Source organism: Schistocerca nitens, chromosome 8 (genome assembly GCF_023898315.1).
Source record: "Schistocerca nitens isolate TAMUIC-IGC-003100 chromosome 8, iqSchNite1.1, whole genome shotgun sequence".
Lineage (NCBI taxonomy): Eukaryota > Metazoa > Arthropoda > Insecta > Orthoptera > Acrididae > Schistocerca > Schistocerca nitens.
Genome location: NC_064621.1, coordinates 10,711,309 through 10,733,498, shown reverse-complemented (window position 1 = coordinate 10,733,498; position 22,190 = coordinate 10,711,309).

The following is a 22,190-nucleotide window of genomic DNA, read 5'->3' as shown; positions in this document are numbered from 1 at the left end:
CCGACTTAAGTACAAGAAAACTGAGTATTCTTACGGTCTATGTTTTGAGCGTTTCATGTGTCACCTGTTTTACATTACGTTGCACCTCTGCAGGTTTGCTGTATCCATTGGACCTTCCCATTGACGATGAAACACAGAAATTGCATCGGAATTAAGTATTAGAGACACAATGCCGACATAAGAACACGAGGACTGAGTCTTCCTACTGTCTATGTTTTGAGCGTTTCCTGTGTCACCAGTTTTCCATTCCGATGCACCTCTGCAGGTTTACTGTATCCCTTGGACCTTCCCATTGACGATGAATCACAGAATTTGCATCTGAATTAAATATAAGAGACACAATGCCGACTTAAGTACGGGAAGACTGAGTCTTCGTAATGTCTATGTTTTGAGCGTTTCCTGTGTCACCAGTGTTACATTCCCATGCACCTCTGCAGGTTTACTGTATCCATTGGACCTTCCCATTGACGATGAAACACAGAAATTGCATCGCAATGAAATATAAGAGACACAACGCCGACTTAAGTACTAGAAAACTGAGTCTTCTTACGGTCTATGATTTGAGCGTTTTCTGTGTCACCAGTTTTACCTTCCGATACACCTCTGCAGATTTACTGTATCCCTTGGACGTTCCCATTGACGATGAAACACAGAAATTGCATCGGAATTAAATATAAGAGACACAATGCCGACTTAAGTACAGGAAGACTGAGTTTTCCTACTGTCTATGTTTTGATCGTTTCCTGTGTCACCAGTTTTACATTCCGTTGCACCTCTGCAGGTTTACTGTATCCATTGGACCTTCCCATTGTCGATGAATCACAGAAATTGCATCGGATTGATATATAAGATACACAATGCTAACTTCAGTACAGGAAGACTGAGTCTTCCCACTGTCTATGTTTGAGCGTTTCGTGTGTGATCAGTTTTGCATTCCGATGCACCTCTGCAGATTTACTGTATCCCTTGGACCTTCCCATTGACGATGAAACACAGAAATTGCATCGGAATTAAATATAAGAGACACAATGCCGACTTAAGTACAGGAAGACTGAGTTTTCCTACTGTCTATGTTTTGATCGTTTCCTGTGTCACCAGTTTTACATTCCGTTGCACCTCTGCAGGTTTACTGTATCCATTGGACCTTCCCATTGACGATGAATCACAGAATTTGCATCGGAATTAAATATAAGAGACACAATGCCGACTTAAGTACGGGAAGACTGAGTCTTCGTAATGTCTATGTTTTGAGCGTTCCTGTGTCACAAGTGTTACATTCCCATGCACCTCTGCAGGTTTGCTGTATCCATTGGACCTTCCCATTGACGATGAAACACAGAAATTGAATCGGGATTAAATATAAGAGACACAATGCGGACTTAAGTACAGGAAGATTTAGTCTTCCTATTGTCTATGTTTTGAGCGTTTCCAGCGTCACCAGTTTTACATTCCGATGCACCTCTGCTGGTTTACTGTGTCTACTGGACCTTCCCATTGACGATGAAACACAGAAATGGCTTCGGAATTAAACATAAGGGACACAATGCGGACTTAAGTACAGGAAGACTGAGTCTTCCTACTGTCTATGTTTTGAGCGTTTCCTGTGTCACCAGTTTTACATTCCGATGCACCTCTCCAGGTATACTGTATCCATTGGACCTTCCCATTGACGATGAAACACAGAAATTGCATCGGAATTAAATATTAGAGACACAATGCCGACTTAAGTACAGGAAGACTGAGTCTTCTTACGGTCTATGTTTTGAGCGTTTCCAGTGTCACCAGGTTTACATTCCGATGCACCTCTGCAGGTTTACTGTATCCCTTCGACCTTCCCATTGATGATGAAACACCGAAATTGCATCGGAATTAAATATAAGAGACACAATGCCGACTTAAGTACAGGAAGGCTGAGTCTTAGTACTGTCTATGTTTTCAGCGTTTTCCTGTGTCACCAGTCTTACATTCCGATGCACCTCTGCAGGGTTACTGTATCCTTTGGACCTTCCCATTGACGATGAAGCACAGATATTGCATCGGAATTAAATATAAGAGACACAACGCCGACTTAAGTACAAGAAAACTGAGTCTTCTTACGGTCTATGATTTGAGCGTTTCCTGTGTCACCAGTTTTACCTTCCGATACACCTCTGCAGGTTTACTGTATCCGTTGGACGTTCCCATTGACGATGAAGCACAGAAATTGCATCGAAATTAAATATAAGAGACACAATGCCGACTTAAGTACAGGAAGAATGAGTCTTCTTACGGTCTATGTTTTGAGCGTTTCCAGTGTCACCAGGTTTACATTCCGATGCACCTCTGCAGGTTTACTGTATCCCTTCGACCTTCCCAATGACGATGAAACACCGAAATTGCATCGGAATTAAATATAACAGACACAATGCCGACTTAAGTACAGGAAGGCTGAGTCTTAGTACTGTCTATGTTTTCAGCGCTTCCTGTGTCACCAGTCTTACATTCCGATGCATCTCTGCAGGATTACTGTATCCCTTGTACCTTCCCATTGACGATGAAACACAGAAATTGCATCGGAATTAAATATAAGAGACACACTGCCGACTTAAGTACAGGAAGACTGAGCCTTCCTACTGTCTATGCTTTGAGCGTTTCCTGTGTCACCAGATTTACATTCCGATGTACCTCTCCAGGTTTACTGTATCCATGGGACCTTCCCATTGACGATGAAACACAGAAATTGCATCGTAATTAAATATTAGAGACACAATACCGACTTAAGAATAGGTAGACTGAGTCTTCCTACTGTCTATGTTTTGAGCGTTTCCTGTGTCACCAGTTTTACATTCCGATGCACCTCTACAGGATTACTGTATCCATTGGACCTTCCCATTGACGATGAAGCACAGAAATAGCATCGGAATTAAATATTATAGACACAATGCGGACTTAAGTACAGGAAGACTGGGTCTTCCTACTGTCTATGTTTTGAGCGTTTCCTGTGTCACCAGTTTTACATTCCGTTGCACTTCTGCAGGTTTACTGTATCCATTGGACCTTCCCATTGACGATGAATCACAGAAATTGCATCGGATTGAAATATAAGATACACAATGCTAACTTAAGTACAGGAAGACTGAGTCATCCCACTGTCTATGTTTTGAGCGTTTCCTGTGTGATCAGTTTTGCGTTCCGATGCACCTCTGCAGGTTTACTGTATCCCTTGGACCTTCCCATTGACGATGAAACACAGAAATTGAATCGGGATTAAATATAAGAGACACAAAGCCGACTTAAGTACTGGAAGATTTAATCTTCCTATTGTCTATGTTTTGAGTGTTTCCAGCGTCACCAGTTTTACATTCCGATGCACCTCTGCTGGTTTACTGTGTCCATTGGACCTTCCCACTGACGATGAAACACAGAAATTGCATGGGAATTAAACATAAGGGACACAATGCCGACTTAAGTACAGGAAGACTGAGTCTTCCTACTGTCTATGTTTTGAGCGTTTCCTGTGTGATCAGTTTTGCATTCCGATGCACCTCTGCAGGTTTACTGTATCCCTTGGAACTTCCTATTGACGATGAAACACAGAAATTGCATCGGAATTAAATATAAGAGACACAATGCCGACATAAGTACAGGAAGACTGAGTCTTCTTACGGTCTATGTTTTGAGCGTTTCCAGTGTCACCAGGTTTACATTCCGATGCACCTCTGCAGGTTTACTGTATCCCTTCGACCTTCCCATTGACGATGAAACACCGAAATTGCATTGGAATTAAATATAAGAGACACAATGCCGACTTAAGTACAGGAAGGCTGAGTCTTAGTACTGTCTATGTTTTCAGCGTTACCTGTGTCACCAGTCTTACATTCCGATGCACCTCTGCAGGGTTACTGTATCCCTTGGACCTTCCCATTGACGATGAAACACAGAAATTGCATCGAAATTAAATATAAGAGGCACACTGCCGACTTAAGTACAGGAAGACTGAGTCTTCCTACTGTCTATGTTTTGAGCGTTTCCTGTGTCACCAGATTTACATTCCGATGCACCTCTCCGGGTTTACTGTATCCACTGGACCTTCCCATTGACGATGAAACACAGAAATTGCATCGTAATTAAATATTAGAGACACAATGCAGACTTAAGTATAGGAAGACTGTGTCTTCCTACTGTCTATGTTTTGAGCGTTTCCTGTGTCACCAGTTTTCCATTCCGATGCACCTCTGCAGGTTTACTGTATCCCTTGGACCTTCCCATTGACGATGAATCACAGAAATTGCATCGGAATTAAATATAAGAGACACAATGCCGACTTAAGTACGGGAAGACTGAGTCTTCGTAATGTCTATGTTTTGAGCGTTTCCTGTGTCACCAGTTTTACATTCCCATGCACCTCTGCAGGTTTACTGTATGCATTGGACCTTCCCATCGACGATGAAACACAGAAATTGCATCGCAATTAAATATAAGAGACACAACGCCGACTTAAGTACAAGAAAACTGAGTCATCTTACGGTCTATGATTTGAGCGTTTCCTGTGTCACCAGTTTTACCTTCCGATACACCTCTGCAGGTTTACTGTATCCCTTGGACGTTCCCATTGACGATGAAACACAGAAATTGCATCGGAATTAAATATAAGAGACACAATGCCGACTTAAGTACAGGAAGACTGAGTTTTCTTACTGTCTATGTTTTGATCGTTTCCTGTGTCACCAGTTTTACATTCCGTTGCACCTCTGCAGGTTTACTGTATCCATTTGACCTTCCCATTGTCGATGAAACACATAAATGGCTTCGGAATTAAACATAAAGGACACAATGCCGACTTAAGTACAGGAAGACTGAGTCTTCCTACTGTCTATGTTTTGAGCGTTTCCTGTGTGATCAGTTTTGCATTCCGATGCACCTCTGCAGGTTTACTGTATCCCTTGGACCTTCCTATTGACGATGAAACACAGAAATTGCATCGGAATTAAATATAAGTGACACAATGCCGACTTAAGTACAGGAAGACTGAGTCTTCTTACGGTCTATATTTTGAGCGTTCCAGTGTCACCAGGTTTACATTCCGATGCACCTCTGCAGGTTTACTGTATCCCTTCGACCTTCCCATTGACGATGAAACACCGAAATTGCATCGGAATTAAATATAAGAGACACAATGCCGACTTAAGTACAGGAAGGCTGAGTCTTAGTACTGTCTATGTTTTCAGCGTTTCCTGTGTCACCAGTCTTACATTCCGATGCACCTCTGCAGGGTTACTGTATCCTTTGGACATTCCCATTGACGATGAAGCACAGATATTGCATCGGAATTAAATATAGGAGACACACTGCCGACTTAAGTACAGGAAGACTGAGTCTTCCTACTGTCTATGTTTTGAGCGCTTCCTGTGTCACCAGTTTTACATTCCGATGCACCTCTCCAGGTTTACTGTATCCATTGGACCTTCCCATTGACGATGAAACACAGAAATTACATCGGAATTAAATATTAGAGACACAATGCCGACTTAAGAATAGGAAGACTGTGTCTTCCTACTGTCTATGTTTTGAGCGTTTCCTGTGTCACCAGTTTTACATTCCGATGCACCTCTCCAGGTTTACTGTATCCATTGGACCTTCCCATTGACGATGAAACAAAGAAATTGCATCGGAATTAAATATTAGAGACACAATGCCGACTTAAGATCAGGAAGACTGAGTCTTCCTACGTCTATGTGTTGAGCGTTTCCTGTGTCACCAGTTTTACATTCCGATGCACCTCTGCAGGTTTACTGTATCCCTTCGACCTTCCCATTGACGATGAAACACCGAAATTGCATCGGAATTAAATATAAGAGACACAATGCCGACTTAAGTACAGGAAGGCTGAGTCTTAGTACTGTCTATGTTTTCAGCGCTTCCTGTGTCACCAGTCTTACATTCCGATGCACCTCTGCAGGGTTACTGTATCCCTTGGACCTTCCCATTGACGATGAAACACAGAAATTGCATCGGAATTAAATATAAGAGACACACTACCGACTTAAGTACAGGAAGACTGAGCCTTCCTTCTGTCTATGTTTTGAGCGATTCCTGTGTCACCAGATTTACATTCCGATGTACCTCTCCAGGTTTACTGTATCCATTGGACCTTCCCATTGACGATGAAACACAGAAATTGCATCGTAATTAAATATTAGAGACACAATGCCGACTTAAGAACAGGTAGACTGAGTCTTCCTACTGTCTATGTTTTGAGCGTTTCCTGTGTCACCAGTTTTACATTCCGATGCACCTCTACAGGATTACTGTATCCATTGGACCTTCCCATTGACGATGAAACACAGAAATAGCGTCGGAATTAAATATTATAGACACAATGCGGACTTAAGTACAGGAGGACTGAGTCTTCCTACTGTCTATGTTTTGAGCGTTTCCTATGTGATCAGTTTTGCATTCCGATGCACCTCTGCAGGTTTACTGTATCCCTTGGAACTTCCTATTGACGATGAAATACAGAAATTGTATCGGAATTAAATATAAGAGACACAATGCCGACTTAAGTACTGGAAGACTGAGTCTTCTTACGGTCTATGTTTTGAGCGTTTCCAGTGTCCCCAGGTTTACATTCCGATGCACCTCTGCAGGTTTACTGTATCCCTTCGACCTTCCCATTGACGATGAAACACCAAAATTGCATCGGAATTAAATATAACAGACACAATGCCGACTTAAGTACAGGAAGGCTGAGTCTTAGTACTGTCTATGTTTTCATCGTTTCCTGTGTCACCAGTCTTACATTCCGATGCACCTCTGCAGGGTTACTGTATCCCTTGGACCTTCCCATTGACGATGAAACACAGAAATTGCATCGGAATTAAATATAAGAGACACACTGCCGACTTAAGTACATGAAGACTGAGTCTTCCTACTGTCTATGTTTTGAGCGTTTCCTGTGTCACCAGTTTTACATTCCGATGCACCTCTCCAGGTTTACTGTATCCATTGGACCTTCCCATTGACGATGAAACACAGAAATTGCATCGGAATTAAATATTAGAGACACAATGCCGACTTAAGAATAGGAAGACTGTGTCTTTCTACTGTCTATGTTTTGAGCGTTTCCTGTGTCACCAGTTTTACATTCCCATGCACCTCTGCAGGTTTACTGTATCCATTGGACCTTCCCATTGACGATGAAACACAGAAATTGCATCGGAATTAAATATAAGAGACACAACACCGACTTAAGTACAAGAAAACTGAGTATTCTTACGGTCTATATTTTGAGCGTTTCCTGTGTCACCTGTTTTACAATACGTTGCACCTCTGCAGGTTTACTGTATCCATTGGACCTTCCCATTGACGATGAAACACAGAAATTGCATCGTAATTAAATATTAGAGACACAATGCTGACATAAGAACACGAGGACTGAGTCTTCCTACTGTCTATGTTTTGAGCGTTTCCTGTGTCACCAGTTTTACATTCCGATGCACCTCTGCAGTTTTGCTGTATCCCTTCGACCTTCCCATTGACGATGAAACACCGAAATTGCATCGGAAATAAATATAAGAGACACAATGCCGACCTAAGTAGAGGAAGGCTGAGTCTTAGTACTGTCTATGTTTTCAGCGCTTCCTGTGTCACCAGTCTTACATTCCGATGCACCTCTGCAGGTTTACTGTATCCCTTGGACCTTCCCATTGACGATGAAACACAGAAATTGCATCGGAATTAAATATAAGAGACACACTGCCGACTTAAGTACAGGAAGACTGAGCCTTCCTACTGTCTATGTTTTGAGCGTTTCCTGTGTCACCAGATTTACATTCCGATGTACCTCTCCAGGTTTACTGTATCCATTGGACCTTCCCATTGACGATGAAACACAAAAATTACTTCGTAATTAGATATTAGAGACACAATGCCGACATTAGAATAGGTAGACTGAGTCTTCCTACTGTCTATGATTTGAGCGTTTCCTGTGTCACCAGTTTTACATTCCGATGCACCTCTACAGGATAACTGTATCCATTGGACCTTCCCATTGACGATGAAACACAGAAATAGCATCGGAATTAAATATTATAGACACAATGCGGACTTAAGTACAGGGAGACTGAGTCTTCCTACTGTCTATGTTTTGAGCGTTTCATGTGTCACCAGTTTTACCATCCGTTGCACCTCTGCAGGTTTACTGTATCCATTGGACCTTCTAATTGACGGTGAATCACAGAAATTGCATCGGATTGAAATATAAGATGCACAATGCTAACTCAAGTACAGGAAGACTGAGTCTTCCCACTGTCTATGTTTTGAGCGTTTCCTGTGTGATCAGTTTTGCGTTCCGATGCACCTCTGCAGGTTTACTGTATCCCTTGGACCTTCCCACTGACGATGAAACACAGAAATTGAATCGGGATTAAATATAAGAGACACAATGCCGACTTAACTACAGGAAGATTTAGACTTCCTATTGTCTATGTTTTGAGCGTTTCCAGCGTCACCAGTTTTACATTCCGATGCACCTCTGCTGGTTTACTGTGTCCATTGGACCTTCCCATTGACGATGAAACACAGAAATTGCATGGGAATTAAACTTAAGGGACACAATGCCGACTTAAGTACAGGAAGACTGAGTCTTCCTACTGTCTATGTTTTGAGCGTTTCCTGTGTGATCAGCTTTGCATTCCGATGCACCTCTGCAGGTTTACTGTATCCCTTGGAACTTCCTATTGACGATGAAACAGAGAAATTGCATCGGAATTAAATATAAGAGACACAATGCCGACTTAAGTACAGGAAGACTGAGTCTTCTTACGGTCTATGTTTTGAGCGTTTCCAGTGTCACCAGGTTTACATTCCGATTCACCTCTGCAGGTTTACTGTATCCTTTCGACCTTCCCATTGACGATGAAACACCGAAATTGCATCGGAATTAAATATAAGAGACACAATGCCGACTTAAGTACAGGAAGGCTGAGTCTTAGTACTGTCTATGTTTTCAGCGCTTCCTGTGTCACGAGTCTTACATTCCGATGCACCTCTGCCGGGTTACTGTATCCCTTGGACCTTCCCATTGACGATGAAACACAGAAATTGCATCGGAATTAAATATAAGAGACACACTGCCGACTTAAGTACAGGAAGACTGAGTCTTCCTACTGTCTATGTTTTGAGCGTTTCCTGTGTCACCAGATTTACATTCCGATGCACCTCTCCGTGTTTACTGTATCCATTGGACCCTCCCATTGACGATGAAACACAGAAATTGCATCGTAATTAAATATTAGAGACACAATGCCGACTTAAGAACAGGTAGACTGAGTCTTCCTACTGTCTATGTTTTGAGCGTTTCCTGTGTCACCAGTTTTACATTCCGATGCACCTCTACAGGATTACTGTATCCATTGGACCTTCCCATTGACGATGAAACACAGAAATAGCATCAGAATTAAATATTATAGACACAATGCGGACTTAAGTACAGGAGGACTGAGTCTTCCTACTGTCTATGTTTTGAGCGTTTCCTGTGTGATCAGTTTTGCATTCCGATGCACCTCTGCAGGTTTACTGTATCCCTTGGAACATCCTATTGACGATGAAACACAGAAATTGTATCGGAATTAAATATAAGAGACACAATGCCGACATAAGTACTGGAAGACTGAGTCTTCTTACGGTCTATGTTTTGAGCGTTTCCAGTGTCACCAGGTTTACATTCCGATGCACCTCTGCAGGTTTACTGTATCCCTTCGACCTTCCCATTGACGATGAAACACCGAAATTGCATCGGAATTAAATATAAGAGACACAATGCCGACTTAAGTACAGGAAGGCTGAGTCTTAGTACTGTCTATGTTTTCAGCGTTTCCTGTGTCACCAGTCTTACATTCCGATGCACCTCTGCAGGGTTACTGTATCCCTTGGACCTTCCCATTGACGATGAAACACAGAAATTGCATCGGAATTAAATATAAGAGACACACTGCCGACTTAAGTACATGAAGACTGAGTCTTCCTACTGTCTATGTTTTTGAGCGTTTCCTGTGTCACCAGTTTTACATTCCGATGCACCTCTCCAGGTTTACTGTATCCATTGGACCTTCCCATTGACGATGAAACACAGAAATTGCATCGAAATTAAATATTAGAGACACAATGCCGACTTAAGAATAGGAAGACTGTGTCTTTCTACTGTCTATGTTTTGAGCGTTTCCTGTGTCACCAGTTTTACATTCCGATGCACCTCTGCAGGTTTACTGTATCCATTGGACCTTCCCATTGACGATGAAACACAGAAATTGCATCGGAATTAAATATAAGAGACACAACGCCGACTTAAGTACAAGAAAACTGAGTATTCTTACGGTCTATATTTTGAGCGTTTCCTGTGTCACCTATTTTACAATACGTTGCACCTCTGCAGGTTTACTGTATCCATTGGACCTTCCCATTGAAGATGAAACACAGAAATTGCATCTCATTTAAATATTAGAGACACAATGCTGACATAAGAACACGAGGACTGAGTCTTCCTACTGTCTATGTTTTGAGCGTTTCCTGTGTCACCAGTTTTACATTCCGATGCACCTCTCCAGGTTTACTGTATCCATTGGACCTTCCCATTGACGATGAAACAAAGAAATTGCCTCGGAATTAAATATTAGAGACACAATGCCGACTTAAGATCAGGAAGACTGAGTCTTCGTAATGTCTATGCTTTAAACGTTTCCTGTGTCACCAGTTTTACATTCCGATGCACCTCACCAGGTTTACTGGATCCATTGGACCTTCCCATTGACAATGAAACACAGAAATTGCATCGTAATTAAATATTTGAGACACAATGCTGACTTAAGAACAGGTAGACTGAGTCTTCCTACTGTCTATGTTTTGAGCGTTTCCTGTGTCACCAGTTTTACATTCCGATGCACCTCTACAGGATTACTGTATCCATTGGACCTTCCCATTGACGATGAAACACAGAAATAGCATCGGAATTAAATAATAGAGACACAATGCGGACTTAAGTACAGGAAGACTGAGTCTTCCTACTGTCTATGTTTTGAGCGTTTCCTGTGTCACCAGTTTTACATTCCCATGCACCTCTGCAGGTTTACTGTATCCATTGGACCTTCCCATTGACGATGAAACACAGAAATTGCATCGGAATTAAATATAAGAGACACAACGCCGAGTTAAGTACAAGAAAACTGAGTCTTCTTACGGTCTACGATTTGAGCGTTTCCTGTGTCACCAGTTTTACATTCCGATACACCTCTGCAGGTTTACTGTATCCCTTGGACCTTCCCATTGACGATGAAACACAGAAATTGCTTTGGAATTAAATATAAGAGACACAATGCCGACTTCGGTACTGGAAGACTGAGTCTTCCTACTGTCTATGTTTTGAGCGTTTCCTGTGTCACCAGTCTTACATTCCGATGCACCTCTGCAGGTTTACTGTATCCCTTGGACCTTCCCATTGACGATGAAACACAGATATTGCATCGGAATTAAATATAAGAGACACAATGCCGACTTAAGTACAGGAAGACTGAGTCTTCTTACGGTCTATGTTTTGAGCGTTTCCAGTGTCACCAGGTTTACATTCCGATTCACCTCTGCAGGTTTACTGTATCCCTTCGACCTTCCCATTGACGATGAAACACCGAAATTGCATCGGAATTAAATATAAGAGACACAATGCCGACTTAAGTACAGGAAGGCTGAGTCTTAGTACTGTCTATGTTTTCAGCGCTTCCTGTGTCACGAGTCTTACATTCCGATGCACCTCTGCAGGGTTACTGTATCCCTTGGACCTTCCCATTGACGATGAAACACAGAAATTGCATCGGAATTAAATATAAGAGACACACTGCCGACTTAAGTACAGGAAGACTGAGTCTTCCTACTGTCTATGTTTTGAGCGTTTCCTGTGTCACCAGATTTACATTCCGATGCACCTCTCCGGGTTTACTGTATCCATTGGACCCTCCCATTGACGATGAAACACAGAAATTGCATCGTAATTAAATATTAGAGACACAATGCCGACTTAAGAACAGGTAGACTGAGTCTTCCTACTGTCTATGTTTTGAGCGTTTCCTGTGTCACCAGTTTTACATTCCGATGCACCTCTACAGGATTACTGTATCCATTGGACCTTCCCATTGACGATGAAACACAGAAATAGCATCGGAATTAAATATTATAGACACAATGCGGACTTAAGTACAGGAGGACTGAGTCTTCCTACTGTCTATGTTTTGAGCGTTTCCTGTGTGATCAGTTTTGCATTCCGATGCACCTCTGCAGGTTTACTGTATCCCTTGGAACATCCTATTGACGATGAAACACAGAAATTGTATCGGAATTAAATATAAGAGACACAATGCCGACATAAGTACTGGAAGACTGAGTCTTCTTACGGTCTATGTTTTGAGCGTTTCCAGTGTCACCAGGTTTACATTCCGATGCACCTCTGCAGGTTTACTGTATCCCTTCGACCTTCCCATTGACGATGAAACACCGAAATTGCATCGGAATTAAATATAAGAGACACAATGCCGACTTAAGTACAGGAAGGCTGAGTCTTAGTACTGTCTATGTTTTCAGCGTTTCCTGTGTCACCAGTCTTACATTCCGATGCACCTCTGCAGGGTTACTGTATCCCTTGGACCTTCCCATTGACGATGAAACACAGAAATTGCATCGGAATTAAATATAAGAGACACACTGCCGACTTAAGTACATGAAGACTGAGTCTTCCTACTGTCTATGTTTTGAGCGTTTCCTGTGTCACCAGTTTTACATTCCGATGCACCTCTCCAGGTTTACTGTATCCATTGGACCTTCCCATTGACGATGAAACACAGAAATTGCATCGAAATTAAATATTAGAGACACAATGCCGACTTAAGAATAGGAAGACTGTGTCTTTCTACTGTCTATGTTTTGAGCGTTTCCTGTGTCACCAGTTTTACATTCCGATGCACCTCTGCAGGTTTACTGTATCCATTGGACCTTCCCATTGACGATGAAACACAGAAATTGCATCGGAATTAAATATAAGAGACACAACGCCGACTTAAGTACAAGAAAACTGAGTATTCTTACGGTCTATATTTTGAGCGTTTCCTGTGTCACCTATTTTACAATACGTTGCACCTCTGCAGGTTTACTGTATCCATTGGACCTTCCCATTGAAGATGAAACACAGAAATTGCATCTCATTTAAATATTAGAGACACAATGCTGACATAAGAACACGAGGACTGAGTCTTCCTACTGTCTATGTTTTGAGCGTTTCCTGTGTCACCAGTTTTACATTCCGATGCACCTCTCCAGGTTTACTGTATCCATTGGACCTTCCCATTGACGATGAAACAAAGAAATTGCCTCGGAATTAAATATTAGAGACACAATGCCGACTTAAGATCAGGAAGACTGAGTCTTCGTAATGTCTATGCTTTAAACGTTTCCTGTGTCACCAGTTTTACATTCCGATGCACCTCACCAGGTTTACTGGATCCATTGGACCTTCCCATTGACAATGAAACACAGAAATTGCATCGTAATTAAATATTTGAGACACAATGCTGACTTAAGAACAGGTAGACTGAGTCTTCCTACTGTCTATGTTTTGAGCGTTTCCTGTGTCACCAGTTTTACATTCCGATGCACCTCTACAGGATTACTGTATCCATTGGACCTTCCCATTGACGATGAAACACAGAAATAGCATCGGAATTAAATAATAGAGACACAATGCGGGCTTAAGTACAGGAAGACTGAGTCTTCCTACTGTCTATGTTTTGAGCGTTTCCTGTGTCACCAGTTTTACATTCCCATGCACCTCTGCAGGTTTACTGTATCCATTGGACCTTCCCATTGACGATGAAACACAGAAATTGCATCGGAATTAAATATAAGAGACACAACGCCGACTTAAGTACAAGAAAACTGAGTCTTCTTACGGTCTACGATTTGAGCGTTTCCTGTGTCACCAGTTTTACATTCCGATACACCTCTGCAGGTTTACTGTATCCCTTGGACCTTCCCATTGACGATGAAACACAGAAATTGCTTTGGAATTAAATATAAGAGACACAATGCCGACTTCGGTACTGGAAGACTGAGTCTTCCTACTGTCTATGTTTTGAGCGTTTCCTGTGTCACCAGTCTTACATTCCGATGCACCTCTGCAGGTTTACTGTATCCCTTGGACCTTCCCATTGACGATGAAACACAGATATTGCATCGGATTTAAATATAAGAGACACAACGCCGACTTAAGTACAAGAAAACTGAGTATTCTTACGGTCTATGTTTTGAGCGTTTCCTGTGCCACCTGTTTTACATTACGTTGCACCTCTGCAGGTTTACTGTATCCATTGGACCTTCCCATTGACGATGAAACACAGAAATTGCATCGGAATTAAATATTAGAGACACAATGCCGACTTAAGGACAGGTATACTGAGTCTTCCTACTGTCTATGTTTTGAGCGTTGCCTGTGTCACCAGTTTTACATTCCGATACACCTCTGCAGGTTTACTGTATCCCTTGGACCTTCCCATTGACGATGAAACACAGAAATTGCATCGGAATTAAATATAAGATACACAATGCCGACTTAAGTACAGGAAGACTGAGTCTTCGTAATGTCTATGTTTTGAGCGTTTCCTGTGTCACCAGTTTTACATTCCGATGCACCTCTCCAGGTTTACTGTATCCATTGGACCTTCCCATTGACGATGAAACACAGAAATTGCATCGGAATTAAATATAAGATACACAATGCCGACTTAAGTACAGGAAGACTGAGTCTTCGTAATGTCTATGTTTTAAACGTTTCCTGTGTCACCCGTTTTACATTCCGATGCACCTCTCCAGGTTTACTGAATCCATTGGACCTTCCCATTGACGATGAAACACAGAAATTGCATCGTAATTAAATATTAGAGACACAATGCCGACTTAAGGACAGGTAGACTGAGTCTTCCTACTGTCTATGTTTTGAGCGTTGCCTGTGTCACCAGTTTTACATTCCGATGCACCTCTACAGGATTACTGTATCCATTGGACCTTCCAATTGACGATGAAACACAGAAATAGCATCGGAATTAAATATTAGAGACACAATGCGGACTTAAGTACAGGAAGACTGAGTCTTCCTACTATCTATGTTTTGAGCGTTTCCTGTGTCACCAGTTTTACATTCCTATGCACCTCTGCAGGTTTACTGTATCCATTGGACCTACCCATTGACGATGAATCACAGATATTGCATCGGATTGAACTATAAGGTACACAATGCTAACTTATGTACAGGAAGACTGAGTCTTCCTACTGTCTATGTGTTGAGCGTTTCCTGTGTCACCAGTTTTACATTCCGATGCATATCTGCAGGGTTATTGGATCCCTTGGACCTTCCTATTGACGATGAGACACAGAAATTGCATCGAAATTAAATGTAAGAGACACAATGCCGACTTAAGTACAGGAAGGCTGAGTCTTAGTACTGTCTATGTTTTCAGCGCTTCCTGTTTCACCAGTCTTACATTCCGATGCACCTCTGCAGGGTTTCTGTATCCCTTGGACCTTCCCATTGATGATGAAACACAGAAATTGCATCGGAATTAAATATTAGAGACACAACGCCGACTTAAGAACAGGTAGACTGAGTCTTCCTACTGTCTATGTTTTGAGCGTTTCCTGTGTCTCCAGTTTTACATTCCGATGCACCTCTACAGGATTACTGTATCCATTGGACCTTCCCATTGACGATGAAACACAGAAATAGCATCGGAATTAAATATTATAGACACAATGCGGATTTAAGTACAGGAAGACTGAGTCTTCCTCCTGTCTATGTTTTGAGCGTTTCCTGTGTCACCAGTTTTACATTCCGTTGCACCTCTGCAGGTTTACTGTATCCATTGGACCTTCCCATTGACGATGAATCACAGAAATTGCATCGGATTGAAATATAAGATACACAATGCTAACTTAAGTACAGGAAGACTGAGTCTTCCCACTGTCTATGTTTTGAGCGTTTCCTGTGTGATCAGTTTTGCGTTCCGATGCACCTCTGCAGGTTTACTGTATCCCTTGGACCTTCCCATTGACGATGAAACACAGAAATTGAATCGGGATTAAATATAAGAGACACAATGCCGACTTAAGTACAGGAAGATTTAGTCTTCCTATTGTCCATGTTTTGAGCGTTTCCAGCGTCACCAGTTTTACATTCCGATGCACCTCTGCAGGTTTACTGTATCCCTTCGACCTTCCCATTGACGATGAAACACCGAAGTTGCATCGGAATTAAATATAAGAGACACAATGCCGACTTAAGTACAGGAAGGCTGAGTCTTAGTACTGTCTATGTTTTCAGCGTTTCCTGTGTCACCAGTCTTACTTTCCGATGCACCTCTACAGGGTTACTGTATCCCTTTGACCTTCCCATTGACGATGAAACACAGAAATTGCATCGGAATTAAATATAAGAGACACACTGCCGACTTAAGTACAGGAAGACTGAGTCTTCCTACTGTCTATGTTTTGAGCGTTTCCTGTGTCACCAGATTTACATTCCGATGCACCTCTCCAAGTTTACTGTATCCATTGGACCTTCCCATTGACGATGAAACACAGAAATTGCATCGGAATTAAATATAAGAGACACAATGCCGACTTAAGTACAGGAAGATTTAGTCTTCCTATTGTCCATGTTTTGAGCGTTTCCAGCGTCACCAGTTTTACATTCCGATGCACCTCTGCAGGTTTACTGTATCCCTTCGACCTTCCCATTGACGATGAAACACCGAAGTTGCATCGGAATTAAATATAAGAGACACAATGACGACTTAAGTAGGGGAAGACTGAGTCTTCGTAATGTCTATGTTTTGAGCGTTTCCTGTGTCACCAGTGTTACATTCCCATGCACCTCTGCAGGTTTACTGTATCCATTGGACTTTCCCATTGACGATGAAACACAGAAATTGCATCGGAATTAAATATAAGAGACACAACGCCGACTTAAGTACAAGAAAACTGAGTCTTCTTACGGTCTATGATTTGAGCGTTTCCTGTGTCACCAGTTTTACCTTCCGATACACCTCTGCAGATTTACTGTATCCCTTGGACGTTCCCATTGACGATGAAACACAGAAATTGCATCGGAATTAAATATAAGAGACACAATGCCGACTTAAGAACAGGAAGACTGAGTTTTCCTACTGTCTATGTTTTGATCGTTTCCTGTGTCACCAGTTTTACATTCCGTTGCACCTCTGCAGGTTTACTGTATCCATTGGACCTTCCCATTGTCGATGAATCACAGAAATTGCATCGGATTGAAATATAAGATACACAATGCTAACTTCAGTACAGGAAGACTGAGTCTTCCCACTGTCTATGTTTGAGCGTTTCCTGTGTGATCAGTTTTGCATTCCGATGCACCTCTGCAGGTTTACTGTATCCCTTGGACCTTCCCATTGACGATGAAACACAGAAATTGAATCGGGATTAAATATAAGAGACACAATGCCGACTTAAGTACAGGAAGATTTAGTCTTCCTATTGTCTATGTTTTGAGCGTTTCCAGCGTCACCAGTTTTACTTTCCGATGCACCTCTGCTGGTTTACTGTGTCTACTGGACCTTCCCATTGACGATGAAACACAGAAATGGCTTCGGAATTAAACATAAGGGACACAATGCGGACTTAAGTACAGGAAGACTGAGTCTTCCTACTGTCTATGTTTTGAGCGTTTCCTGTGTGATCAGTTTTGCATTCCGATGCACCTCTGCAGGTTTACTGTATCCCTTGGACCTTCCTATTGACGATGAAACACAGAAATTGCATCGGAATTAAATATAAGAGACACAATGCCGACTTAAGTACAGGAAGACTGAGTCTTCTTACGGTCTATGTTTTGAGCGTTTCCAGTGTCACCAGGTTTACATTCCGATGCACCTCTGCAGGTTTACTGTATCCCTTCGACCTTCCCATTGATGATGAAACACCGAAATTGCATCGGAATTAAATATAAGAGACACAATGCCGACTTAAGTACAGGAAGGCTGAGTCTTAGTACTGTCTATGTTTTCAGCGTTTCCTGTGTCACCAGTCTTACATTCCGATGCACCTCTGCAGGGTTACTGTATCCTTTGGACCTTCCCATTGACGATGAAGCACAGATATTGCATCGGAATTAAATATAAGAGACACACTGCCGACTTAAGTACAGGAAGACTGAGTCTTCCTACTGTCTATGTTTTGAGCGTTTCCTGTGTCACCAGTTTTACATTCCGATGCACCTCTCCAGGTTTACTGTATCCATTGGACCTTCCCATTGACGATGAAACACAGAAATTGCATCGGAATTAAATATTAGAGACACAATGCCGACTTAAGAATAGGAAGACTGTGTCTTCCTACTGTCTATGTTTTGAGCGTTTCCTGTGTAACCAGTTTTACATTCCGATGCACCTCTGCAGGTTTACTGTACCCATTGGACCTTCCCATTGACGATGAAACACAGAAATTGCATTAGAATTAAATATAAGGGACACAACGCCGACTTAAGTACAAGAAAACTGAGTATTCTTACGGTCTATGTTTTGAGCGTTTCCTGTGTCACCTGTTTTACAATACGTTGCACCTCTGCAGGTTTACTGTATCCATTGGACCTTCCCATTGACGATGAAACACAGAAATTGCATCGGATTTAAATATTAGAGACACAATGCCGACATAAGAACACGAGGACTGAGTCTTCCTACTGTCTATGTTTTTAGCGTTTCCTGTGTCACCAGTTTTACATTCCGATGCACCTCTCCAGGTTTACTGTATCCATTGGACCTTCCCATTGACGATGAAAAAAAGAAATTGCATCGGAATTAAATATTAGAGACACAATGCCGACTTAAGATCAGGAACACTGAGTCTTCCTACGTCTATGTGTTGAGCGTTTCCTGTGTCACCAGTTTTACATTTCCGATGCACCTCTGCAGGTTTACTGTATCCCTTCGACCTTCCCATTGACGATGAAACACCGAAATTGCATCGGAATTAAATATAAGAGACACAATGCCGACTTAAGTACAGGAAGGCTGAGTCTTAGTACTGTCTATGTTTTCAGCGCTTCCTGTGTCACCAGTCTTACATTCCGATGCACCTCTGCAGGGTTACTGTATCCCTTGGACCTTCCCATTGACGAAGAAACACAGAAATTGCATCGTAATTAAATATTAGAGACAAAATGCCGACTTAAGAATAGGAAGACTGTGTCTTCCTACTGTCTATGTTTTGAGCGTTTCCTGTGTCACCAGTTTTACATTCCGATGCACCTCTGCAAGTTTACTGTATCCATTGGACCTTCCCATTGACGATGAAACGCAGAAATTTCATCGGAATTAAATATAAGAGACACAACACCGACTTAAGTACAAGAAAACTGAGTATTCTTACGGTCTATGTTTTGAGCGTTTCATGTGTCACCTGTTTTACATTACGTTGCACCTCTGCAGGTTTACTGTATCCATTGGACCTTCCCATTGACGATGAATCACAGAAATTGCATCGGAATTAAATATTAGAGACACAATGCCGACTTAAGTACGGGAAGACTGAGTCTTCGTAATGTCTATGTTTTGAGCGTTTCCTGTGTCACCAGTTTTACATTCCCATGCACCTCTGCAGGTTTACTGTATCGATTGGACCTTCCCATTGACGATGAAACACAGTAATTGCATCGGAATTAAATATAAGAGACACAACGCCGACTTAAGTACAAGAAAACTGAGTCTTCTTACGGTCTATGATTTGAGCGTTTCCTGTGTCACCAGTTTTACCTTCCGATACACCTCTGCAGGTTTACTGTATCCCTTGGACGTTCCCATTGACGATGAAGCACAGAAATTGCATCGAAATTAAATATAAGAGACACAATGCCGACTTAAGTACAGGAAGACTGAGTTTTCCTACTGTCTATGTTTTGAGCGTTTCCTGTGTCACCAGTTTTACATTCCGATGCACCTCTGCAAGTTTACTGTATCCATTGGACCTTCCCATTAACGATGAAACGCAGAAATTGCATCGGAATTAAATATAAGAGACACAACGCCGACTTAAGTACAAGAAAACTGAGTATTCTTACGGTCTATGTTTTGAGCGTTTCATGTGTCACCTGTTTTACATTACGTTGCACCTCTGCAGGTTTACTGTATACATTGGACCTTCCCATTGACGATGAAAGACAGATATTGCATCGGAATTAAATATTAGAGACACAATGCCGACTTAAGAACACGAGGACTGAGTCTTCCTACTGTCTATGTTTTGAGCGTTTCCTGTGTCACCAGTTTTCCATTCCGATGCACCTCTGCAGGTTTACTGTATCCCTTGGACCTTCCCATTGACGATGAATCACAGAAATTGCATCGGAATTAAATATAAGAGACACAATGCCGACTTAAGTACGGGAAGACTGAGTCTTCGTAATGGCTATGTTTTGAGCGTTTCCTGTGTCACCAGTTTTACATTCCCATGCACCTCTGCAGGTTTACTGTATCCATTGGACCTTCCCATCGACGATGAAACACAGAAATTGCATCGGAATTAAATATAACAGACACAACGCCGACTTAAGTACAAGAAAACTTAGTCTTCTTACGGTCTATGATTTGAGCGTTTCCTGTGTCACCAGTTTTACCTTGCGATACACCTCTGCAGGTTTACTGTATCCCTTGGACGTTCCCATTGACGATGAAACACAGAAATTGCATCGGAATTAAATATAAGAGACACAATGCCGACTTAAGTACAGGAAGACTGAGTTTTCTTACTGTCTATGTTTTGATCGTTTCCTGTGTCACCAGTTTTACATTCCGTTGCACCTCTGCAGGTTTACTGTATCCATTTGACCTTCCCATTGTCGATGAAACACAGAAATGGCTTCGGAATTAAACATAAAGGACACAATGCCGACATAAGTACAGGAAGACTGAGTCTTCCTACTGTCTATGTTTTGAGCGTTTCCTGTGTGATCAGTTTTGCATTCCGATGCACCTCTGCAGGTTTACTGTATCCCTTGGACCTTCCTATTGACGATGAAACACAGAAATTGCATCGGAATTAAATATAAGAGACACAATGCCGACTTAAGTACAGGAAGACTGAGTCTTCTTTCGGTCTATGTTTTGAGCGTTCCAGTGTCACCAGGTTTACATTCCGATGCACCTCTGCAGGTTTACTGTATCCCTTCGACCTTCCCATTGACGATGAAACACCGAAATTGCATCGGAATTAAATATAAGAGACACAATGCCGACTTAAGTACAGGAAGGCTGAGTCTTAGTACTGTCTATGTTTTCAGCGTTTCCTGTGTCACCAGTCTTACATTCCGATGCACCTCTGCAGGGTTACTGTATCCTTTGGACATTCCCATTGACGATGAAGCACAGATATTGCATCGGAATTAAATATAGGAGACACACTGCCGACTTAAGTACAGGAAGACTGAGTCTTCCTACTGTCTATGTTTTGAGCGCTTCCTGTGTCACCAGTTTTACATTCCGATGCACCTCTCCAGGTTTACTGTATCCATTGGACCTTCCCATTGACGATGAAACACAGAAATTGCATCGGAATTAAATATTAGAGACACAATGCCGACTTAAGAATAGGAAGACTGTGTCTTCCTACTGTCTATGTTTTGAGCGTATCCTGTGTCACCAGTTTTACATTCCGATGCACCTCTGCAGGTTTACTGTATCCATTGGACCTTCCCATTGACGACGAAACACAGAAATTGCATCGGAATTAAATATAAGAGACACAACGCCGACTTAAGTACAAGAAAACTGAGTATTATTACGGTCTATGTTTTGAGCGTTTCCTGTTTCACCTGTTTTACAATACGTTGCACCTCTGCAGGTTTACTGTATCCATTGGACCTTCCCATTGACGATGAAACACAAAAATTGCATCGGAATTAAATATTAGAGACACAATGCCGACATAAGAACACGAGGACTGAGTCTTCCTACTGTCTATGTTTTGAGCGTTTCCTGTGTCACCAGTTTTACATTCCGATGCACCTCTCCAGGTTTACTGTATACATTGGACCTTCCCATTGACGATGAAACAAAGAAATTGCATCGGAATTAAATATTAGAGACACAATGCCGACT